We start from the raw sequence: 18,892 nt of genomic DNA, 5'->3' as shown, positions 1-18,892 counted from the left end.
TAGAGCCCAGATTTGAACCCAGTCAGTCCATGCGCTTAACCACAAGCCTGTTTATTGAGTACATTCCATGCGCCAGGCGACGTTTTGCCATTGAAGCACTTCATTTTAATGGAGGAGGGGCACACTATAGAGAAAAATCAAGAAAATATGATATTATAAATGTCATACAGAAAACTAAAACATTTAAAGAGAGGCGATGGGCATTGGGGACTTGTGATTTTATGTAGGATGGGATAGGAAAGGGAGGCCTCGGTCAGGGCATTTGAGCAGGGACCTCAGTGAGTCCTATGGGTCTGCGTGGAAACAGCAGCCTTGCCAGGCAGCGTCCTACGACAGCAAGGCCAGCACGACTGGAGTAGAACAGGGGGTGTGGCAGGGGTGACAGAAGATGATGTGGTCAGAGATGTGGTGGACCCTCATCTCGTTAGGTTTAGGTTTTCTGGGTCACTATTAGGACTTTTCCTTGTCTTTTTTTCCCCCCAATGAGTTGGCATATCCGTCAGAGTCCCCAGCGGGAAACGGTCGACACACTCAGACTAGGACAATTCAAGTAGAGTTTCATGAAGGGTCTGCTCACAGAGTCGTGGCAGGGGAGCCACAAAAGGCTGTGCATTTCACCCAGGAGGTGGGAAGGGCGGAGCTCTGTTGACACCCCTAGTCCTGAACAGGCAAGAGAGAGGAAACCACTGAGATCTGGAGACAGATGGGGAGAGGGCTGCATTCCAGGAGCTGAGAGGTCAGTCAGGGCTAGCATCCGGCCCCAGGTCCTCCTGCAGGAAGAGCCAGGGTCAGACCTCTCTTTCCTTCGTCCTTCTGTCTCATGCCTGGGCTCCCCCTTGGCTAAACCCAGCCGGGAGCCTTCAGGCAGGGAAGCTCACTGATGTCATTCACATAAGCTAACCTTCCTAGGTGTCCAGGTCAGCAGGGTAGAGGGAGTGTATCCACTGGGGACAAAGGGAAGATACCCAGTATTGATCACCCCTTTCGCTTCACAGAAGCTAGCATTGCCCCTCACCTGGGTGGAAAGTGCATATCCTTGACCAGGAATTCCATCTGCTGCTGTATTTCTCTGAAGTGCTGTCCGTGCACTGATGCTCCCACCTGAAGCCTAAAATAGTTGCCACCACCAGAGCTCCTCATAGAGGATGGAAGGTGGGGCTGTTGGGGGCAGACTACAAGAAAAAAAAAATTACCTAAAGGGCCTGGTTCCCAGAAGGAGAACACTTCCATCAGGAGACATGGGAAGAGTCCCATTGAACTTGAAGCCCTGACTCCTGTGAGACCAGCCAAGGGAAGAAGTGATCATAGTGGCGTCCTCTCATCCGGAGGGTGTGGGGCCACTGTTACACCATGAGGACAGGAGGAAAACACTTGGCATTCAGGTGATCCATTGAAGGTCTCTGGATGTTCTCTCCCAAGTTTTGATGACAAGTTCAGCATCTATGTCCTGAGAAAAGTGTTGAGACCCCTTCGGCATGAGGGTGTGGAGCAGCCCTCCAGGTGAGCCGATTAGGCAAGAGCATGTGCTCTGTGTTCCATAACCACTTGGCATAACAAAATTTAATTTTTTGAGGAAGATAACTAAGAGCCTCTACAAGGTATTACAGCACACAATAATAGGATTACTGGACATGCCAAGAATCAAGAAACTGTCCTCAATTATGAATATGCAAATCAATAGAAGCAGACACAGAGGGACGATTCAGGTATTGGAGTTAGCAGACAAAGACATTAAAATAACTATGGGTAATATGTTAAGAAAAATGGAACCTCATCAAACCACAGAAAGTGAAAGACAAACGGCACATCTTCAAAGCAACCAAAGAAAAAGGACATGTTGCTCTCAAAAGAGCAACGGTAAGACTAAAGATGACTCCAAAAGAAACTCTGGTGGCAAGAGGACAATGACATCTGACCTCTAAAGAGTCAAATGGGAGGGTCAGGGAGTGCTGCCTATCTAAAGTTCTATAAGCTAAGAAAATACTCTTCAAAAATGAAGAAAAATGAAAGGTACTTTCCAGTGGGAGTTTTTGTTTTTGTTCTAAGCTGAAAGAAATAAAAGCATTACTGCACTCCAAGAAATGCTAAAGCAAATTCTTTGGGCTCTGTGTGGACATAACCCATAACCTCACTCCAGGAATTAAGGTCACCAGGAAGCATAAAATGCAAGCACATATAAGTGAATATTGGCTGTATAAAAACAACCCTGTATAATTTTACAAGTTTTATGTACATCTAAACCTTTTTCAAATAAAATGCTTTTAAAAACACATCGATCTGATCCCCTAAAACTTAGAGGTGTTCGGAAGCCCTGGAAGTGATGCTCACAGTCTGCACCCAACAGTAGAGCCTGCAGAAGTCCTAGTAAGGGGCCACCAGGACCCCCCCCCCCACCTTGCCCTGCAATACTGGGGGCAGCAGGACCCCAGACAGCAAGTGTGATCTCCAAACACAAAAGATGGGGTCTAAGCAAGCAAGACCTTTTCTTGAAATACTCTTATTTGCTTTCCTACTCAAATGTAAGGGCATCAGTTAGTCCTTCCCTAATGTCTCCAGTCTTTTCCCACTGCCTGAAGAGTTGAATAAGGGCAGTCACCTTGTTAGGTTTATTTCTGGTTCAGGAGTTTTTGCGAATGCTTTACACATATACATGCTCTCTGAAAAAGCAAAGCAAAATGATTTTCCCACACTTTGGGACATCTTGAGGAATGGAAGGGAGTAGTATTAAGAATGATGATACAACAAGAATAAATGGGATGAATGGTATCCCGTTCCACAAATACCTGCTAAAGACAGAAATTAAGTATTTGAAGGGAAGGTGCACTGGTTAGGTTTGCATTTTTTTCTTTGAAATAGAGTCTTCGCTCTATGGCCCCGGTAGAGTGCAGTGGCATCACCACAGCTCTCTGCAGCCTCAAATTCCTGGGCTCAAGCAATTCACCTGCCTCACCCTACCAACAAGCTGCAACTACAGGCACATCGACACCCAGCTCATTTTTTTCTAGTGTTTGTTGAGATGGGGTCTCTTCCTTGAGCTGCTTTCAAAGTCCTCAGCTAAAGGGATCCTGCTGCCTCGACCTCTCAGAGTGCTAGGATTCCAGGCGTGACCCACCACACCCGGCCCCAAAATATTCTTTAGAAGTGCGAACTCATGGCACGTGATGAACACTTAGAGAAACGAAGATAACCTGGCGTGAAGTTATGAGTGGATTTGAGAATCTTTGTGATTGTGTGTGTGTGCGTGCATACACATGCCCATGTTGCTGCTGCTGCCTTCTGTGGTCCGGGGGACTCGTTTGCCTTGGGACAGTCTGTTCCTGACTACTCACTGCAGGCTTTGCCACCTCGGTCTTAGGCCAGGTCTGCCCAAAAGAAATCTAACAGTGTGCCCTAACTGTCTAAGCCAAGAGCACAGTGTCTCCCTTCACACTATGAGTTCATACACACCCAATCACCAGACACATTTTGTGAGCCGTGTTCCCCAAGCCACCTTTAAAACACATTAGCCTGAAAAATCTTGAGAAGGATTTCTCCCAACTTCTCCCTCAGCTTCTTGCAATGTGAAACTCGTTGCTCCAAACAAAACAGGAAAAGAACATTGCCTACAAAAGTGTACTTTTGAGAAAACACATGAAAGTAAACAAAATGAATGAAACTCATTTCTCACATTTTTTCATTGGTCCAAGTAATACAGATATATTTAACAAAAATACAGTGTGCATCACAATGAGGAATAAGAAATGACATATCCACTTTTTTGGGCCAGAGGTTCAAAAATACAATGTATCATACACAGTTACAGCTTATCTCTGCTTCTTAATCTCAGCTTCAGAAATCAAGTGTATGTTTCACATTTACAAAATATCATCATGGGAAAGTTAAGTTTGATCAGTTACGCTTCATAGAAATGTACATTTCATAAGACAAGACAGTCCCCAACTAAGTTTTACCCATCGCTGTGGTGCTGACAGAGGAACTTCAAGTGTTCTCAGAAGGGGACCACCTCTCAATGAATTGGACTGAAGTTACAGACCAACAAGTACTCAATTGCAAAGGTTGTCGAAGGAAGACACATCATTTCTGTACTTCAGAATTACATACAAAAACTCAGTATCCTGAGGTGAGGACAGTTCTGCACGGGGAACCAACCAAGAGAAGAGGTTGGCATGGTGCTGCAATGGAGCACGTCTACTACGAGTTTCAGGCCTAAACGTCCATCAGCATGGGAAGAGACACCTGCAGACCTTGGTCTTGGGCCTACAACGGGCCTTGTGGGGAGGTCTGGGTCCTGGGCTGGGCGAGGGAGGCAGAGGTCTGAGGGCAGAGCCTGGCAGGGGCTCCAGACCTTGCAGCTGGAGCTGAAATTCCTCTGGCAGGGCTCGTCTCCCACAGCTGGGCTGGGGCATCAGGGCGGATGCCTTGGGGGCAGAGGTCTAGTACCGACGCTGGAGGTAGAGGATGGTGTGGGAGGAAGGGCTGACTGCAGGCACTGGGTGTGTGGGTTGCGCCATAAATGGCCAGGAGCCTTGGGGAGCCGGGTCCTGCCCTTCTGCTGGCGGGACACACACACTGCGTGCCGGCTGGGCTCTCACAGACCCACTCTGGAGACCGACCTCCCAGGGGGTGTCGGAACCCGGAGCCAGTGGGCCCGGGCGGACTCTGAGGACTTGAGGCCCTTCTCAGGGACCACCAGGACGAGCACATTGGGGAGACTGAGCTCCAGGGCTTCCTGCGGGGCCAGGACAAGGACCTCGTCTCCCAGGCACAGGTGGAGCACTGTCCCGATTCCACTGGGCCTTAAGGGAATGCTGTGGACAGGGACCAAACCCAGCAGACACTGCCCGGGACACCTGCCCACAGTCTGCAGGATGCAGCGCCAGGTATCCTAGAGAGAGCACATGCTCCTCCCAAGGTGTCATGTGAGTCTGGTTTCCCAGCAGGGGACTTTTAGGGTAAAAAGAGGAGAAAAAAATGCCTTACCTCCCCTGGGACCTGAGTCCACATTCTGAGGTTTTGGGGCATTCCAGTGTGTTGTGCTGGAGCTGGAGGACACAGAGTAATGGGTTAGATCGCGCAGACAAGAACCCAGCGTCCTCTCACTAAAACAACACACACACCCTGTCCCTGGGATCGAGGACACAGATGCTTCACAAGCCTCGTGGCAGCAGAGAGTCTGCCCTGCCATTGGCTCCTCAAGAAAGACATGTCGGCACACGTGCACCCCGCTACAGGTTACGCACCCTGCACATCTCCCAGTTCCCCTGCCCACAGCTCACCTGCTCTCCCAGCCTGGTCCTTCTCAGAGCCTGTCAAGCCATCGCTGGGGCTTCTAGGGCGCCGGGAATTGGACATGGTAAAGGCTCTCTGGCTTTCTCTGTGTCAGCGAACGACAGTCTTGCTCTACCTCCTGCAAAAATTGACCTGAGGGAGAGGCGACAGGCCCAAAGCTGCTCAAGGGAGAGTGTCAGGCTGGGACAGAGACTCCTGAGGCAGGTGGATCTCGCTGTGCCAGGGTGAGCCTCCCGGCCAGCCTTTTATGTGTGTGCCAAGGGGTGGAGCCAGGGGGATGTGTCAGGGAGAAGGGCTGTGATTGGTCCTTCCTGCTCTTCACCGTAGGCGGGGCCTGCAAGAGGGTGGGGCCATCAGTCCCTGCAGGGGATCCTGCAATTAGAGCCAGGGGAAGCCCAGGCAAACCCACCCTGTTCTGCTATCTGCCTCCTATGCCGGGGCTTTTGCCTAAAAAGGACTCACACTATCTGTTACACCCACTTCATTCATTCTGTGAAATACTAGCCCTTACGGGGGTATTTTCTATGAGTCACTTTCACAATGAACCCCCTGGGGAATGTTTTCTAAGGGAAATCAAGTCATAAGGGAACAGAATCGGAAAGAGCTGCACAAGACATCTTCAGAGACTCTCTGGCTTGATTCCCAGTGCTTGCTCTGAAGACACTGGCTTCTGCCTTGCTACCATGAGACCAGCAAGTAAGCTTCTTTAGAAGTTCAACTCACAGCGTGTGAACGTCACCGAGAAACATTCACACAAGAGCCGATGGAAGATTTGACTGCATTCGTGGATGTGTCTGTGTCGCTGTGTGTGTCTGTGAGTTTGTTTGGGTGAGTGTAGGTCTTTTCTCTGTGTGTCTGCGTGTGTGTGTCTGTAGCGGGGTGAGGGCTACCCTCCCTAGGGTGTGAGGAGCCTTCCCAATTGGTTGAGAACATCCTTTCGGATAGACTCACCATGGGCTCCGAAAACATTTTTCCATTTTATAGGAAATATCTGTTACACATAAGGATTCTTTAGGCAAATATGCTATTGCTGTCCAAAAGTTTGTACACCGATCCTCTTCCTCTTCTGCCGTCCTACTTCTGCACGATCAATCTGTGACCAATGCATTATGAGGTTGAAGTGATGACGAATACATTGTCCCAAGGGGAAAGGAGAAAAGGCGGGAAACTGGGCGGTGTGGTGGCTCCCTCCTAGAAGCCTACCAAGGTGAAATCCCAAGGCCGGAGCATTCAAGGAATCTCTCCCACTTCCTGACCCAGGAGCTTGGGAGATTAAAGACTTTGTTGGAAGCCAATGAAACCAGAAGAAATGACAAAAACCATGTTCCAAAGACATGTTGAATTCTGAGTGATGCAGGAAAGTAAACACAAACAAATTGAGCTCATATTTAACATTTTCTTGAAGTGAAGAAATAGAGATAAGACCAACAGAAATACAGTGCACATCACAATGATGTGGACACACATGCTGTGCAATGTTGGGATCTCAGAATCGAACACCCATGGTATGTTTCCCAGTCAGAACTCATCTCTATGGGAAAGTTAACAAGGATCTATAGACGCCACATGTGTGTCTAGATTTCATTAGAGGGACAGTCCTCATACAAGCTTCACCCAACTCTGTGGTGCAGACTGAGCACACAACGTGATCCCAGAAGTGGACCACCTATCAATGGAAGGGATTGACTTTACAGACCAAAGTCACTCAGTCCCAAGGTTTTCGGGGGGAGGACACTGCGTTTCTGAACGTCTGAAGTGTCCACGACATGGCAGTGTCCCGAGGGCCAGCACCATCTGCCGAGGGAGCCGGCCCAGGAGAAGCAGGCCTACGAGGTGCAGAAAGGGACCACCTCAGCTTCTCGTTTGGGGCGGGAACGTCCATCAGCGTGGGAAGAGACACCTGCAGACCTTGGTCTTGGGCCCACGACGGGCCTTGTGGGGAGGTCTGGGTCCTGGGCTGGGCGAGGGAGGCAGAGGTCTGAGGGCAGAGCCTGGCAGGGGCTCCAGACCTTGCAGCTGGAGCTGAAATTCCTCTGGCAGGGCTCGTCTCCCACAGCTGGGCTGGGGCATCAGGGCGGATGCCTTGGGGGCGGAGGTCCGGTACCGAGGCTGGAGGTAGAGGATGGTGTGGGAGGAAGGGCCGACTGCAGGCACTGGGTGTGTGGGTTGCGCCATGACGGCCCGGGGGCCTTGGGGAGCCTGGCCCTGCCCTTCTGCTGGTGGGACACACACACCGTGTGCCGGCTGGGCTCTCACACACCCACTCTGGAGATCGACCTCCCAGGGGGTGTCCGAACCCGACAGCCGGAGCCAGCGGGCCCGGCCAGACTCCCAGAGAGCCTCTGAGGACTTGAGGCCCTTCTCGGGGACCACCAGGACGAGCACGTTGAGGAGACTGAGCTCCAGGGCTTCCTGCGGGGCCAGGACGAGGACCTCGTCTCCCAGGCGCAGATGGAGCACTGTCCCTGCGTCCAGGAGCACGACGATCATCTGTGTGCCCGGGACCTGTTGGCCCTGGGGGAGAAAAGCCGACAGTCAGTGCCACGGCAGGGAGGCTGCAGTGGGGGACACAGGGGTGCAGGGAGACGCCAGGGACCCACCCAGAATCCAGTGAAAGTGATTGTGCCCCCCCCCACCCCACAGAGAAGGTGCCCTCCCACTGACTCCTGGTTGGAAGATCATCTGCTGTATACACTTTGGGGCCAGATCCCGGGGGAGACCTGTGCCACCAATCCCTTTGGCCAGACATGGGACCTTACCTGGGGTATTCGCAGGGACTCCCACAAGCCAGGGTTGGGAGGTTGCTTCACTGGGGCTGGTCTTGCACCTGTAGGGAGAGCAGAGTGTGGGGGTGAAGGCCCTAGGCAAGCTGATTTCACTGGGCCTTAAGGGAATGCTGTGAGCAGGGACCAACCCAGTAGACAGTGCCCTGGGACACCTGCCCACAGTCTGGGGATGCAGCCCCAGGTATCCCAGAGAGAGCACCTGCTCCTGGCAAGGTGTCATGTGAGTCTGGTTTCCCAGCAGGGGACTTTTAGGGGGAAGAGAGGAGAAAATGCCTTACCTGCCCTGGGACCAGAGTCCACTTTCAGGCGTTTCGGGGCATTGCACTGCATCGTGCTGGAGCTGTAGGACACAGAGTAATGGGTTAGATCTCACAGACAGGAACCCAGCGACCTCTGACTAAAACAACACACACACCCTCCCTGTGGGATCAGGTCACAGATGCTTCCCCAAGCCTGGTGGCAACAGAGACTCTGCCCTGCCATTTGCTCCTCAAGAAACACACCTCGACACACACGCTCCCCCAACAGGTTAGACACCCTACAGGCCTCCCAGCTGGCCTGCCACCAACCCACCTGCTCTCTCCTGACTGGTCCTTCTCAGAGCCTGTCAAGCCATCGCTGGGGCTTCTAGGGCGCTTGGAATAGGACATGGTCAAGGCTCTCTGGGCTTCTCTGTGTGAGCAATCGGCAGGCAGTCTTGCTCTACCTCCTGCAAAGATGGACCTGAGGGACAGGCGTCAACCCCAAAGCTGCTCAGGCAGAGCCTCAGGCCGGGCGGAAGCTCCTGAGGCAGGTGGATCTCGCTGGAGCAGGATGAGCCTCCCGGCCAGCCTTTTATGTGTGTGCCAAGGGGCGGAGCCAGGGGGATTTGTAAGGGAGGATGGCTGTGATTGGCCCTTCCGGCTCTTCACGGTAGGTGGGGCCTGCAGGAGGGTGGGGCCATCAGTCCCAGCAGGGGATCCTGCAATTAGAGCCAGGGGAAGCCCAGGCAAACCCACCCTGTTCCTGGGGTCTGACTCCCATTCCGTGGCTCTTGTCTAATAGGACCACACTATCTGTTACATCCACTTCATTCCTTCCGTGAAACACTATCTCTTACTGGGGTATTTTCTACAAATTGACTTTCACAGTGAACCCCCTGGGGAATGTTTTCTATGGGAAATCAAGTCGTAAGGGAACAGAATTGAAGAGCTGCACGGGACATCTTAAGAGCCTCTATGAATTGAATCCCAGTGCAATCTCTGAAGACGCTGGCTTCTGCCTTCCTACCATGAGATGAACAAGGAAGCTTCTTTAGAAGTTCGACTCACAGTGTGTGAACATCACCGAGGACCATTGAGGCAAGAGCCGAAGGAAGATTTGACTGCATTCATGGATATGTCTGTGTCACTGTGTGTGTCTGTGAGTTTGTTTGGGTCAATGTGTGTCTTTCTGTGTGTGTGTGTGTGTGTGTGTGTGTGTGTGTGTGTGTGTGTCTGTAGCCGAGTTTGGCTGCCCTCCCTAGGGTGTGAGGAGCCTTCTCCATGGGTTTAGGACGTCCTTTCTGCTAGACTCACCCTGGGCTCCCAGAACATTTTTTCATTTTATAGGAAACACCTGTTACACATAAGGATTCTTTAGGCAAATATGCTATTGCCGTCCAAAAGTTTGTCCACCAATCCTCTTCCTCTTCTGCCCTCCTACATCTGCACGATGAATCTGTGACCAATTCATAATGAGGTTGAAGTGAGGATGAATAAAGTGGCCCAGGGGAAAGGAGAAAAGGTGGGAAACTGGGTGGGGCAGTGGGCTCCCGCCTAGAGGACTACCAATCTGAAATCCCAAGGCCACGGGATTGAAGGAATCTCTCCCACCTCCTACCCTGCAGCTTGGGAGATTAAAGATTTCGCTGGAAGCTAATGAAAATGGAAGAAAAGAGAAAAACAATGTTCCAAAGACATGTAGAGTACTGCATGATTCCTGAAAGTAAACACAAAGAAATGGAACTCATTTTTAACATTTTATTGAAGGGAAGAAATAGAGATAAGATCAACAGAAATACAGTGCACATCACAATGATGTGGACACATATGCTGTGCAATGTTTGGTTCTCAGAATCGAACACCCATGGTATGTTTCCCAGTCAGAACTCATCTCTATGGGAAAGTTAACAAGGATCTATAGACGCCACATGTGTGTCTAGATTTCATAAGAGGGACAGTCCTCATACAAGCTTCACCCAACTCTGTGGTGCAGACTGAGCACACAACGTGATCCCAGAGTGGACCACCTATCAATGGAAGGGATTGACTTTACAGACCAAAGTCACTCAGTCCCAAGGTTTTCGGGGGGAGGACACTGGGTTTCTGAACGTCTGAAGTGTCCACGACATGGCAGTGTCCCAAGGGCCAGCACCATCTGCCGAGGGAGCCGGCCCAGGAGAAGCAGGCCTGGGTGGTGCAGAAAGGGACCACCTCAGCTTCTCGTTTGGGGTGGGAACGTCCATCAGCGTGGGAAGAGACACCTGCAGACCTTGGTCTTGGGCCCACGACGGGCCTTGTGGGGAGGTCTGGGTCCTGGGCTGGGCGAGGGAGGCAGAGGTCTGAGGGCAGAGCCTGGCAGGGGCTCCAGGCCTTGCAGCTGGAGCTGAAATTCCTCTGGCAGGGCTCGTCTCCCACAGCTGGGCTGGGGCATCAGGGCAGATGCCTTGGGGGCGGAGGTCCGGTACCGAGGCTGGAGGTAGAGGATGGTGTGGGAGGAAGGGTCGACTGCAGGCACTGGGTGTGTGGGTTGCCCCATGACGACCCGGGGGCCTTGGGGAGCCTGGCCCTGCCCTTCTGCTGGTGGGACACACACACCGTGTGCCGGCTGGGCTCTCACAGACCCACTCTGGAGATCGACCTCCCAGGGGGTGTCCGAACCCGAGAGCCGGAGCCAGCGGGCCCGGGCGGACTCCCAGAGAGCCTCTGAGGACTTGAGGCGGTTCTCTGGGACCACCAGGACGAGCACGTTGAGGAGACTGAGCTCCAGGGCTTCCTGCGGGGCCAGGACGAGGACCTCGTCTCCCAGGCGCAGGTGGAGCACTGTCCCTGCGTCCAGGAGCACGACGATCATCTGTGTGCCCGGGACCTGTTGGCCCTGGGGGAGAAAAGCCGACAGTCAGTGCCACGGCAGGGAGGCTGCAGTGGGGGACACATCGGGGCAGGGAGACGACAGGGACCCACCCAGAACCCAGTGAACGGGATTGTGCCCCCCCCACCCCACAGAGAAGGTGCCCTCCCACTGAGGCCTGGTTGGAAGGTCATCTGCTGCATACACTTTGGGGCCAGATCCCGGGGGAGACCTGTGCCACCAATCCCTTTGGCCAGACATGGGACCTTACCTGGGGTATTCGCAGGGACTCCCACAAGCCAGGGTTGGGAGGTTGCTTCACCGGGGCTGGTCGTGCACCTGTAGGGAGAGCAGAGTGTGGGGGTAAAGGCCTTAGGCAAGCTGATTTCACTGGGCCTTAAGGGAATGCTGTGAGCAGGGACCAACCCAGGAGAGATTGCCCTGGGACACCTACCCACAGTCTGGAGATGCAGCCCCAGGTATCCCAGAGAGAGCACCTGCTCCTCACAAGGTGTCATGTGAGTCTGGTTTCCCAGCAGGGGACTTTTAGGGGGAAGAGAGGAGAAAATGCCTTACCTGCCCTGGGACCAGAGTCCACTTTCTGACGTTTCGGGGCATTGCACTGCATCGTGCTGGAACTGTAGGACACAGAGTAATGGGTTAGATCTCACAGACAGGAACCCAGCGACCTATCACTAAAACAACACACACACCCTCCCTGTGGGATCAGGTCACAGATGCTTCCCCAAGCCTGGTGGCAGCAGAGACTCTGCCCTGCCATTTGCTCCTCAAGAAACACACCTCGACACACACGCTCCCCCAACAGGTTAGACACCCTCCAGGCCTCCCAGCTCGCCTGCCACCAACCCACCTGCTCTCCCCTGACTGGTCCTTCTCAGAGCCTGTCAAGCCATCGCTGGGGCTTCTAGGGCGCTTGGAATAGGACATGGTCAAGGCTCTCTGGGCTTCTCTGTGTGAGCAATCGGCAGGCAGTCTTGCTCTACCTCCTGCAAAGATGGACCTGAGGGACAGGCGTCAACCCCAAAGCTGCTCAGGCAGAGCCTCAGGCCGGGCGGAAGCTCCTGAGGCAGGTGGATCTCGCTGGAGCAGGATGAGCCTCCCGGCCAGCCTTTTATGTGTGTGCCAAGGGGCGGAGCCAGGGGGATTTGTAAGGGAGGATGGCTGTGATTGGCCCTTCCTGCTCTTCACTGTAGGCGGGGTCTGCAGGAGGGTGGGGCCATCAGTCCCAGCAGGGGATCCTGCAATTAGAGCCAGGGGAAGCCCAGGCAAACCCACCCTGCTCCTGGGGTCTGACTCCCATCCCGTGACTCTTGCCTAAGAAGGACACACACTATCTGTTACATCCACTTCATTCCTTCCGTGAAACACCATCTCTTACTGGGGTATTTTCTATTAATTGACTTTCACATGAACCCGCTGGGGAATGTTTTCCATGGGAAATCAGGTTCTCAGGGAACAGAAACGGAGAAAGCTGCACAAGACGTCTTCAGGGACTCTCTGCCTTGATTCCCAGTGGGTTCTCTGATGACGCTGGCCTCTGCCTTCCTACCATGAGACCAGCAAGGAAGCTTCTTCAGAAGTTTGACTCACAGCAGGTGAACATCAACAAGGAACACTAAGGTAAGAGCCGTTGGAGATTTGACTGGGTTCAGCCTGTGTCTTTCTGTGTGTGTGTGTGTGTGTGTGTGTGTGTGTGTGTGTGTGTGTGTGTTTCTGTAGCCGGATTAGGGCTGCCCTCCCTGGGGTGTGAGGAGCCTTTTCCATCAGTTGAGAACGTCCTTTCTGATAGACTCACCATGGGCTCCAGGAACATTTTCCCATTTTATAGGAAACACATTTTACACATAAGGATTCTTTAGGCAAATATACTGTTGCCATTCACAAGTTAGTGCACCAGTCCTCTTCCTCTTCTGCCCGCCTACATCTGCACGATCAATCTGTGACCAATACACTATGAGGTTGAAGCGAGGTCGCATAAATTGTCCAAAGGGGAAAGGAGAAAAGGCGGGAACTGAGTGGGGGGGTGGCTCTCTCCTCGAAGCCTACCAATCCCAAATCCCAAGGCCAGGGGATTGAAGTAATCTCTCCCACTTCCTACCCAGCAGTTTAGGAGATTAAAGACTTTGCTGGAAGCAAATGAAGGCAGAAGAAAAGAGAAAAACCATGTTCCAAAGACATGTAGATTTCTGCTTGATGCCTGAAAAGAAACACAAATAAATGGAACTCATTTTTAACATTTTATTGAGGGGAAGAAATAGCGATAAGACCAACAGAAATACAGTGCACATCACAATGATGTGGACACACATGCTGTGCAATGTTGGGATCTCAGCTTCGAAAACCCAGGGTAAGTTTCCCAGTCACAACTCATCTCTATGGGAAAGTTAACAAGGATCTATAGACGCCACATGTGTGTCTAGATTTCCTAGGCGGGACAGTCCCCTCACCGGCTTCACCCGTCTCTGTGGTGCCGACTGACCACCCACAAGTGATTCCGGAAGTGGACCTCATGTCAATAGAAGGGATTGAATTACAGACCAAAGTCACTCAGTCCCAAGGTTTGGGTGTGGGGGGACACTGCGTTTCTGAAAGTCTGAACTGTCCAGGACATGGCAGTGTCCCGAGGTCCAGCACCATCTGCCGAGGGAGCCGGCCCAGGAGAAGCAGGCCTGCGTGGTGCAGAAAGGGACCACCTCAGCTTCTCGTTTGGGGCGGGAGCGTCCATCAGCGCGGGAAGAGACACCTGCAGACCTTGGTCTTGGGCCCACGACGGGCCTTGTGGGGAGGTCTGGGTCCTGGGCTGAGTGAGGGAGGCAGAGGTCTGAGGGCAGAGCCTGGCAGGGGCTCCAGGCCTTGCAGCTGGAGCTGAAATTCCTCTGGCAGGGCTCGTCTCCCACAGCTGGGCTGGGGCATCAGGGCGGGTGCCTTGGGGGCGGAGGTCCGGTACCGAGGCTGGAGGTAGAGGATGGTGTGGGAGGAAGGGCCGACTGCAGGCACTGGGTGTGTGGGTTGCCCCATGACGGCCCGGGGCCCTTGGGGAGCCTGGCCCTGCCCTTCTGCTGGTGGGACACACACACCGTGTGCCGGCTGGGCTCTCACAGACCCACTCTGCAGATCGACCTCCCAGGGGGTGTCCGAACCCGAGAGCCGGAGCCAGCGGGCCCGGGCGGACTCCCAGAGAGCCTCTGAGGACTTGAGGCGGTTCTCTGGGACCACCAGGACGAGCACGTTGAGGAGACTGAGCTCCAGGGCTTCCTGCGGGGCCAGGACGAGGACCTCGTCTCCCAGGCGCAGGTGGAGCACTGTCCCTGCGTCCAGGAGCACAACGATCATCTGTGTGCCCGGGACCTGTTGGCCCTGGGGGAGAAAAGCCGACAGTCAGTGCCATGGCAGGGAGGCTGCAGTGGGGGACACAGGGGTGCAGGGAGACGCCAGCGACCCCACCAGAGCACAGTGAAAGGCATTGTGTCCCCCACCCCTCAGACAATGCGCCCTCCCACTGACTCCTGTTTGGAAGATCATCTGCTCCATGTAATTTGGGGCCAGATCCCGGGGGAGACCTGTGCCACCAATCCCTTTGGCCAGACATGGGACCTTACCTGGGGTATTCGCAGGGACTCCCACAAGCCAGGGTTGGGAGGTTGCTTCACGGGGGCTGGTCGTGCGCCTGTAGGGAGAGCAGAGTGTGGGGGTGAAGGCCCTAGGCAAGCTGATTTCACTGGGCCTTAAGGGAATGCTGTGGGCAGGGACCAACCCAGTAGACAGTGCCCTGGGACACCTGCCCACAGTCTGGGGATGCAGCCCCAGGTATCCCAGAGAGAGCACCTGCTCCTGGCAAGGTGTCATGTTTGAGTCTGGTTTCCCAGCAGGGGACTTTTAGGGTAAAAAGAGGAGAGAATGCCTTACCTGCCCTGGGACCAGAGTCCACTTTCAGACGTTTCGGGGCATTGCACTGCATCGTGCTGGAGCTGTAGGACACAGAGTAATGGGTTAGATCTCCCAGACAAGAACCCAGCGACCTCTGACTAAAACAACACACACACCCTCCCTGTGGGATCAGGTCACAGATGCTTCCCCCAGCCTGGTGGCAACAGAGAGTCTGCCCTGCCATTTGCTCCTCTAGAAACACACCTCAACACACACCCTTCCCCCCACCGGTGAGACACCCTCCAGGCCTCCCAGCTGGGCTGCCACCAACCCACCTGCTCTCCCCTGACTGGTCCTTCTCAGAGCCTGTCAAGCCATCACTGGGGCTTCTAGGGCGCTTGGAATAGGACATGGTCAAGGTTCTCTGGACTTCTCTGTGTCAGCAATCGGCAGGCAGTCTTGCTCTACCTCCTGCAAATATCGACCTGAGGGACAGGCGTCAACCCCAAAGCTGCTCAGGCAGAGCCTCAGGCCGGGCGGAAGCTCCTGAGGCAGGTGGATCTCGCTGGAGCAGGATGAGCCTCCCGGCCAGCCTTTTATGTGTGTGCCAAGGGGCGGAGCCAGGGGGATTTGTAAGGGAGGATGGCTGTGATTGGTCCTTCCGGCTCTTCACTGTAGGCGGGGCCTGCAGGAGGGTGGGGCCATCAGTCCCAGCAGGGGATCCTGCAATTAGAGCCAGGGGAAGCCCAGGCAAACCCTCCCTGTTCCTGGCATCAGAAATTCAGTGTCTACCCCACCCCAACATTTGGAATTGAGTGACTTTTGTTTGTAAAATCAATCCTTTCAAATGACAGGTGGTCCACTGGGAACACTTGTGTGTGCTCTGCCTGCACCAGAGGGATGGGGGAAGCTTATTTGGTGATTGTCCCCTTTAGGAAATCTAGAGACTCCTGAGGCGTCTACAGATCCAAGTTCACTTTCCCATCGAGAAAAGTTCTAACTCAGATACGTACCATGGGTTTTCGAAGATGAGAATCCAAAATTGCATATCATGTGTCTCCACATCATTGGGATGTGCTTTGTATGTCTGTTGATCTTGTCTCTATTTCTTCCCTTGATAAAATGTTAAAAATGAGTTCCATTTGTTTGTGTTTACTTTCACGCATCGCTAAAAACTCTACTTGTCTTTGGCACATGGTTTTCTCTTTTCTTCTGCTGTCTTTTGCTTCCAACAAAAGCATTAATCCTCCACGCTGCTGGGTAGGAGGTGGGAGAGATTGCTTCAATCCCCTGGCCTTGGGACTTCATATTGGTAGGCTTCTAGGTGGGAAACAACTGCTCCGTCTAGATTCCCGCCTTTTGTCCTTTCCCCTGGGGACACTTTATTAATCCTCACTTCAACTTCACAATCCATTGGTCACAGATTCATCGTGCAGATGTAGGAGGGCAGAAGAGGAACAGAATTGGCGGACAAACTGTTAGACGGCAATAGCATATTCGCCTAAAGAATCCTTATTTGTAACAGATGTTTCCTGTAAAATGGAAATATATTCTCGGAGCCCATGGTGCGTCTATCAGAAAGGACGTTCTCAACCAATAGAGAAGGCTCCTCACACCCTAGGGAGGGCAGCCCTAACCTGGCTACAGACACACACACACACACACACAGAAAGACACACGCTGACTCCACCAAACTCACAGACACACACGCTGACAGAGGCATATGCAGTAACACAATCTTCCATCAGCTCTTGCCTTAATGTTCCTCGGTGATGTTCACACGCTGTGAGTCGAACTTCTAAAGGAACTTCCTGGCTGGTCTCACAGTAGGAAGGCAGAAGCTAGCGTCTTCAGAAAACGCACTGGGAATAAAGCCACAGAGTGTCTGAAGACATCCTATGCAGCTCTCTCCGACTCTGTTCCCTTACAACTTGATTTCCCATAGAAAACATTCCCCAGGGGGTTCACTGTGAAAGTCAATTTGTAGAAAATACCCCAGTAAGAGATAGTGTTTCACGGAAGGAATGAAGTGGATGTAACACATAGTGTGTGTCCTTCTTAGGCAAGGGCCAAGGGATGGGAGGAAGACGCCAGGAACAGGGAGGGTTTGCCTGGGCTTCCCCTGGCTCTAATTGCAGGATCCCCTGCTGGGACTGATGGTCCCACCCTTTTGCAGGCCCCGCCTACAGTGAAGAGCTGGAACCACCAATCACAGCTGTCCTCCCTGACACTCCCCCTGGCTCCGCCCCTTGGCACACACATAAAAGGCTGGCCGGGAGGCTCATCCTGCCCCACCGAGATCCACCTGCCTCAGGAGCTTCCGCCCGGCCTGAGGCTCTGCCTGAGCAGCTTTGGGGTTGACGCCTCTCACACAGGTCGATCTTTGCAGGAGGTAGAGCAAGACTGTCGTTTGCTGACACAAAGAAAGCGAGAGAGCCGTGACCATGTCCAATTCCCGGCGCCCTAGAAGCCCCAGTGATGGCTAGACAGGCTGTGAGAAGGACCAGGCTGGGGAGAGCAGGTGGGTTGGCGGCAGGGGAGCTGGGAGGCCGGTAGGGTGTCTAACCTGTCGGGGGAAGGTTGTGTGTCAATGTGTGTTTCTAGAGGAGCAAATGGCAGGGCAGACTCTCTGCTGCCACCAGGCTCGGGGAAGCATCTGTGACCTGATCTCACAGGGAGGGTGTGTGTGTTGTTTTAGTCACAGGTCGCTGGGTTCTTGTCTCCGAGATTTAACCCATTACTCTGTGTCCTACAGCTCCAGCACGATGCAGTGCAATGCCCCGAAACGTCTGAAAGTGGACTCTGGTCCCAGGGCAGGTAAGGCATTTTCTCCTCTCTTCCCCCTAAAAGTCCCCTGCTGGGAAACCAGATTCACATGACACCTTGCAAGGAGCAAGTGCTCTCTCTGGGATACCAGGGGCTGCATCCCCAGACTGTGGGCAGGTGTTCCAGGGTAGTGTCTGCTGGGTTTGGTCCCTGCCCACAGCATTCCCTTAAGGCCCAGTGAAATCAGCTTGCCTAGGGCCTTCACCCCCACACTCTGCTCTCCCTGCAGGTGCACGACCAGCCCCCGTGAAGCAACCTCCCAACCCTGGCTTGTGGGAGTCCCTGCGAATACCCCAGGTAAGGTCCCATGTCTGGCCAAAGGGATTGGTGGCACAGGTCTCCCCCGGGATCTGGCCCCAAATTACATGGAGCAGATGATCTTCCAACCAGGAGTCAGTGGGAGGGCACCTTCTCTGTGGGGTGGGGGACACAATGCCTTTCACTGGGTTCTGGGTGGGTCCCTGGTGTCTCCCTGCCCCGCTGTGTCCCCCACTGCAGCCTCCCTGCCGTGGCACTGACTGTCGGCTTTTCTCCCCCAGGGCCAACAGGTCCCGGGCACACAGATGATCGTCGTGCTCCTGGACGCAGGGACAGTGCTCCACCTGCGCCTGGGAGACGAGGTCCTCGTCCTGGCCCCGCAGGAAGCCCTGGAGCTCAGTCTCCTCAACGTGCTCGTCCTGGTGGTCCCCGAGAAGGCCCTCAAGTCCTCAGAGGCTCTCTGGGAGTCTGCCCGGGCCCGCTGGCTCCGGCTCTCGGGTTCGGACACCCCCTGGGAGGTCGATCTCCAGAGTGGGTCTGTGAGAGCCCAGCCAGCACGCAGTGTGTGTGTCCCACCTGCAGAAGGGCAGGGCCAGGCTCCCCAAGGGCCCCGGGCCGTCATGGGGCAACCCACACACCAAGTGCCTGCAGTCGACCCTTCCTCCCACACCATCCTCTACCTCCAGCCTCGGTACCGGACCTCCGCCCCCAAGGCATCCGCCCTGATGCCCCAGCCCAGCTGTGGGAGACGAGCC

This window comes from Microcebus murinus, chromosome 27 (assembly GCF_040939455.1).
Source record: "Microcebus murinus isolate Inina chromosome 27, M.murinus_Inina_mat1.0, whole genome shotgun sequence".
Classification (NCBI taxonomy): Eukaryota; Metazoa; Chordata; class Mammalia; order Primates; family Cheirogaleidae; genus Microcebus; species Microcebus murinus.
Note: the sequence above shows the minus strand (reverse complement) of the source record.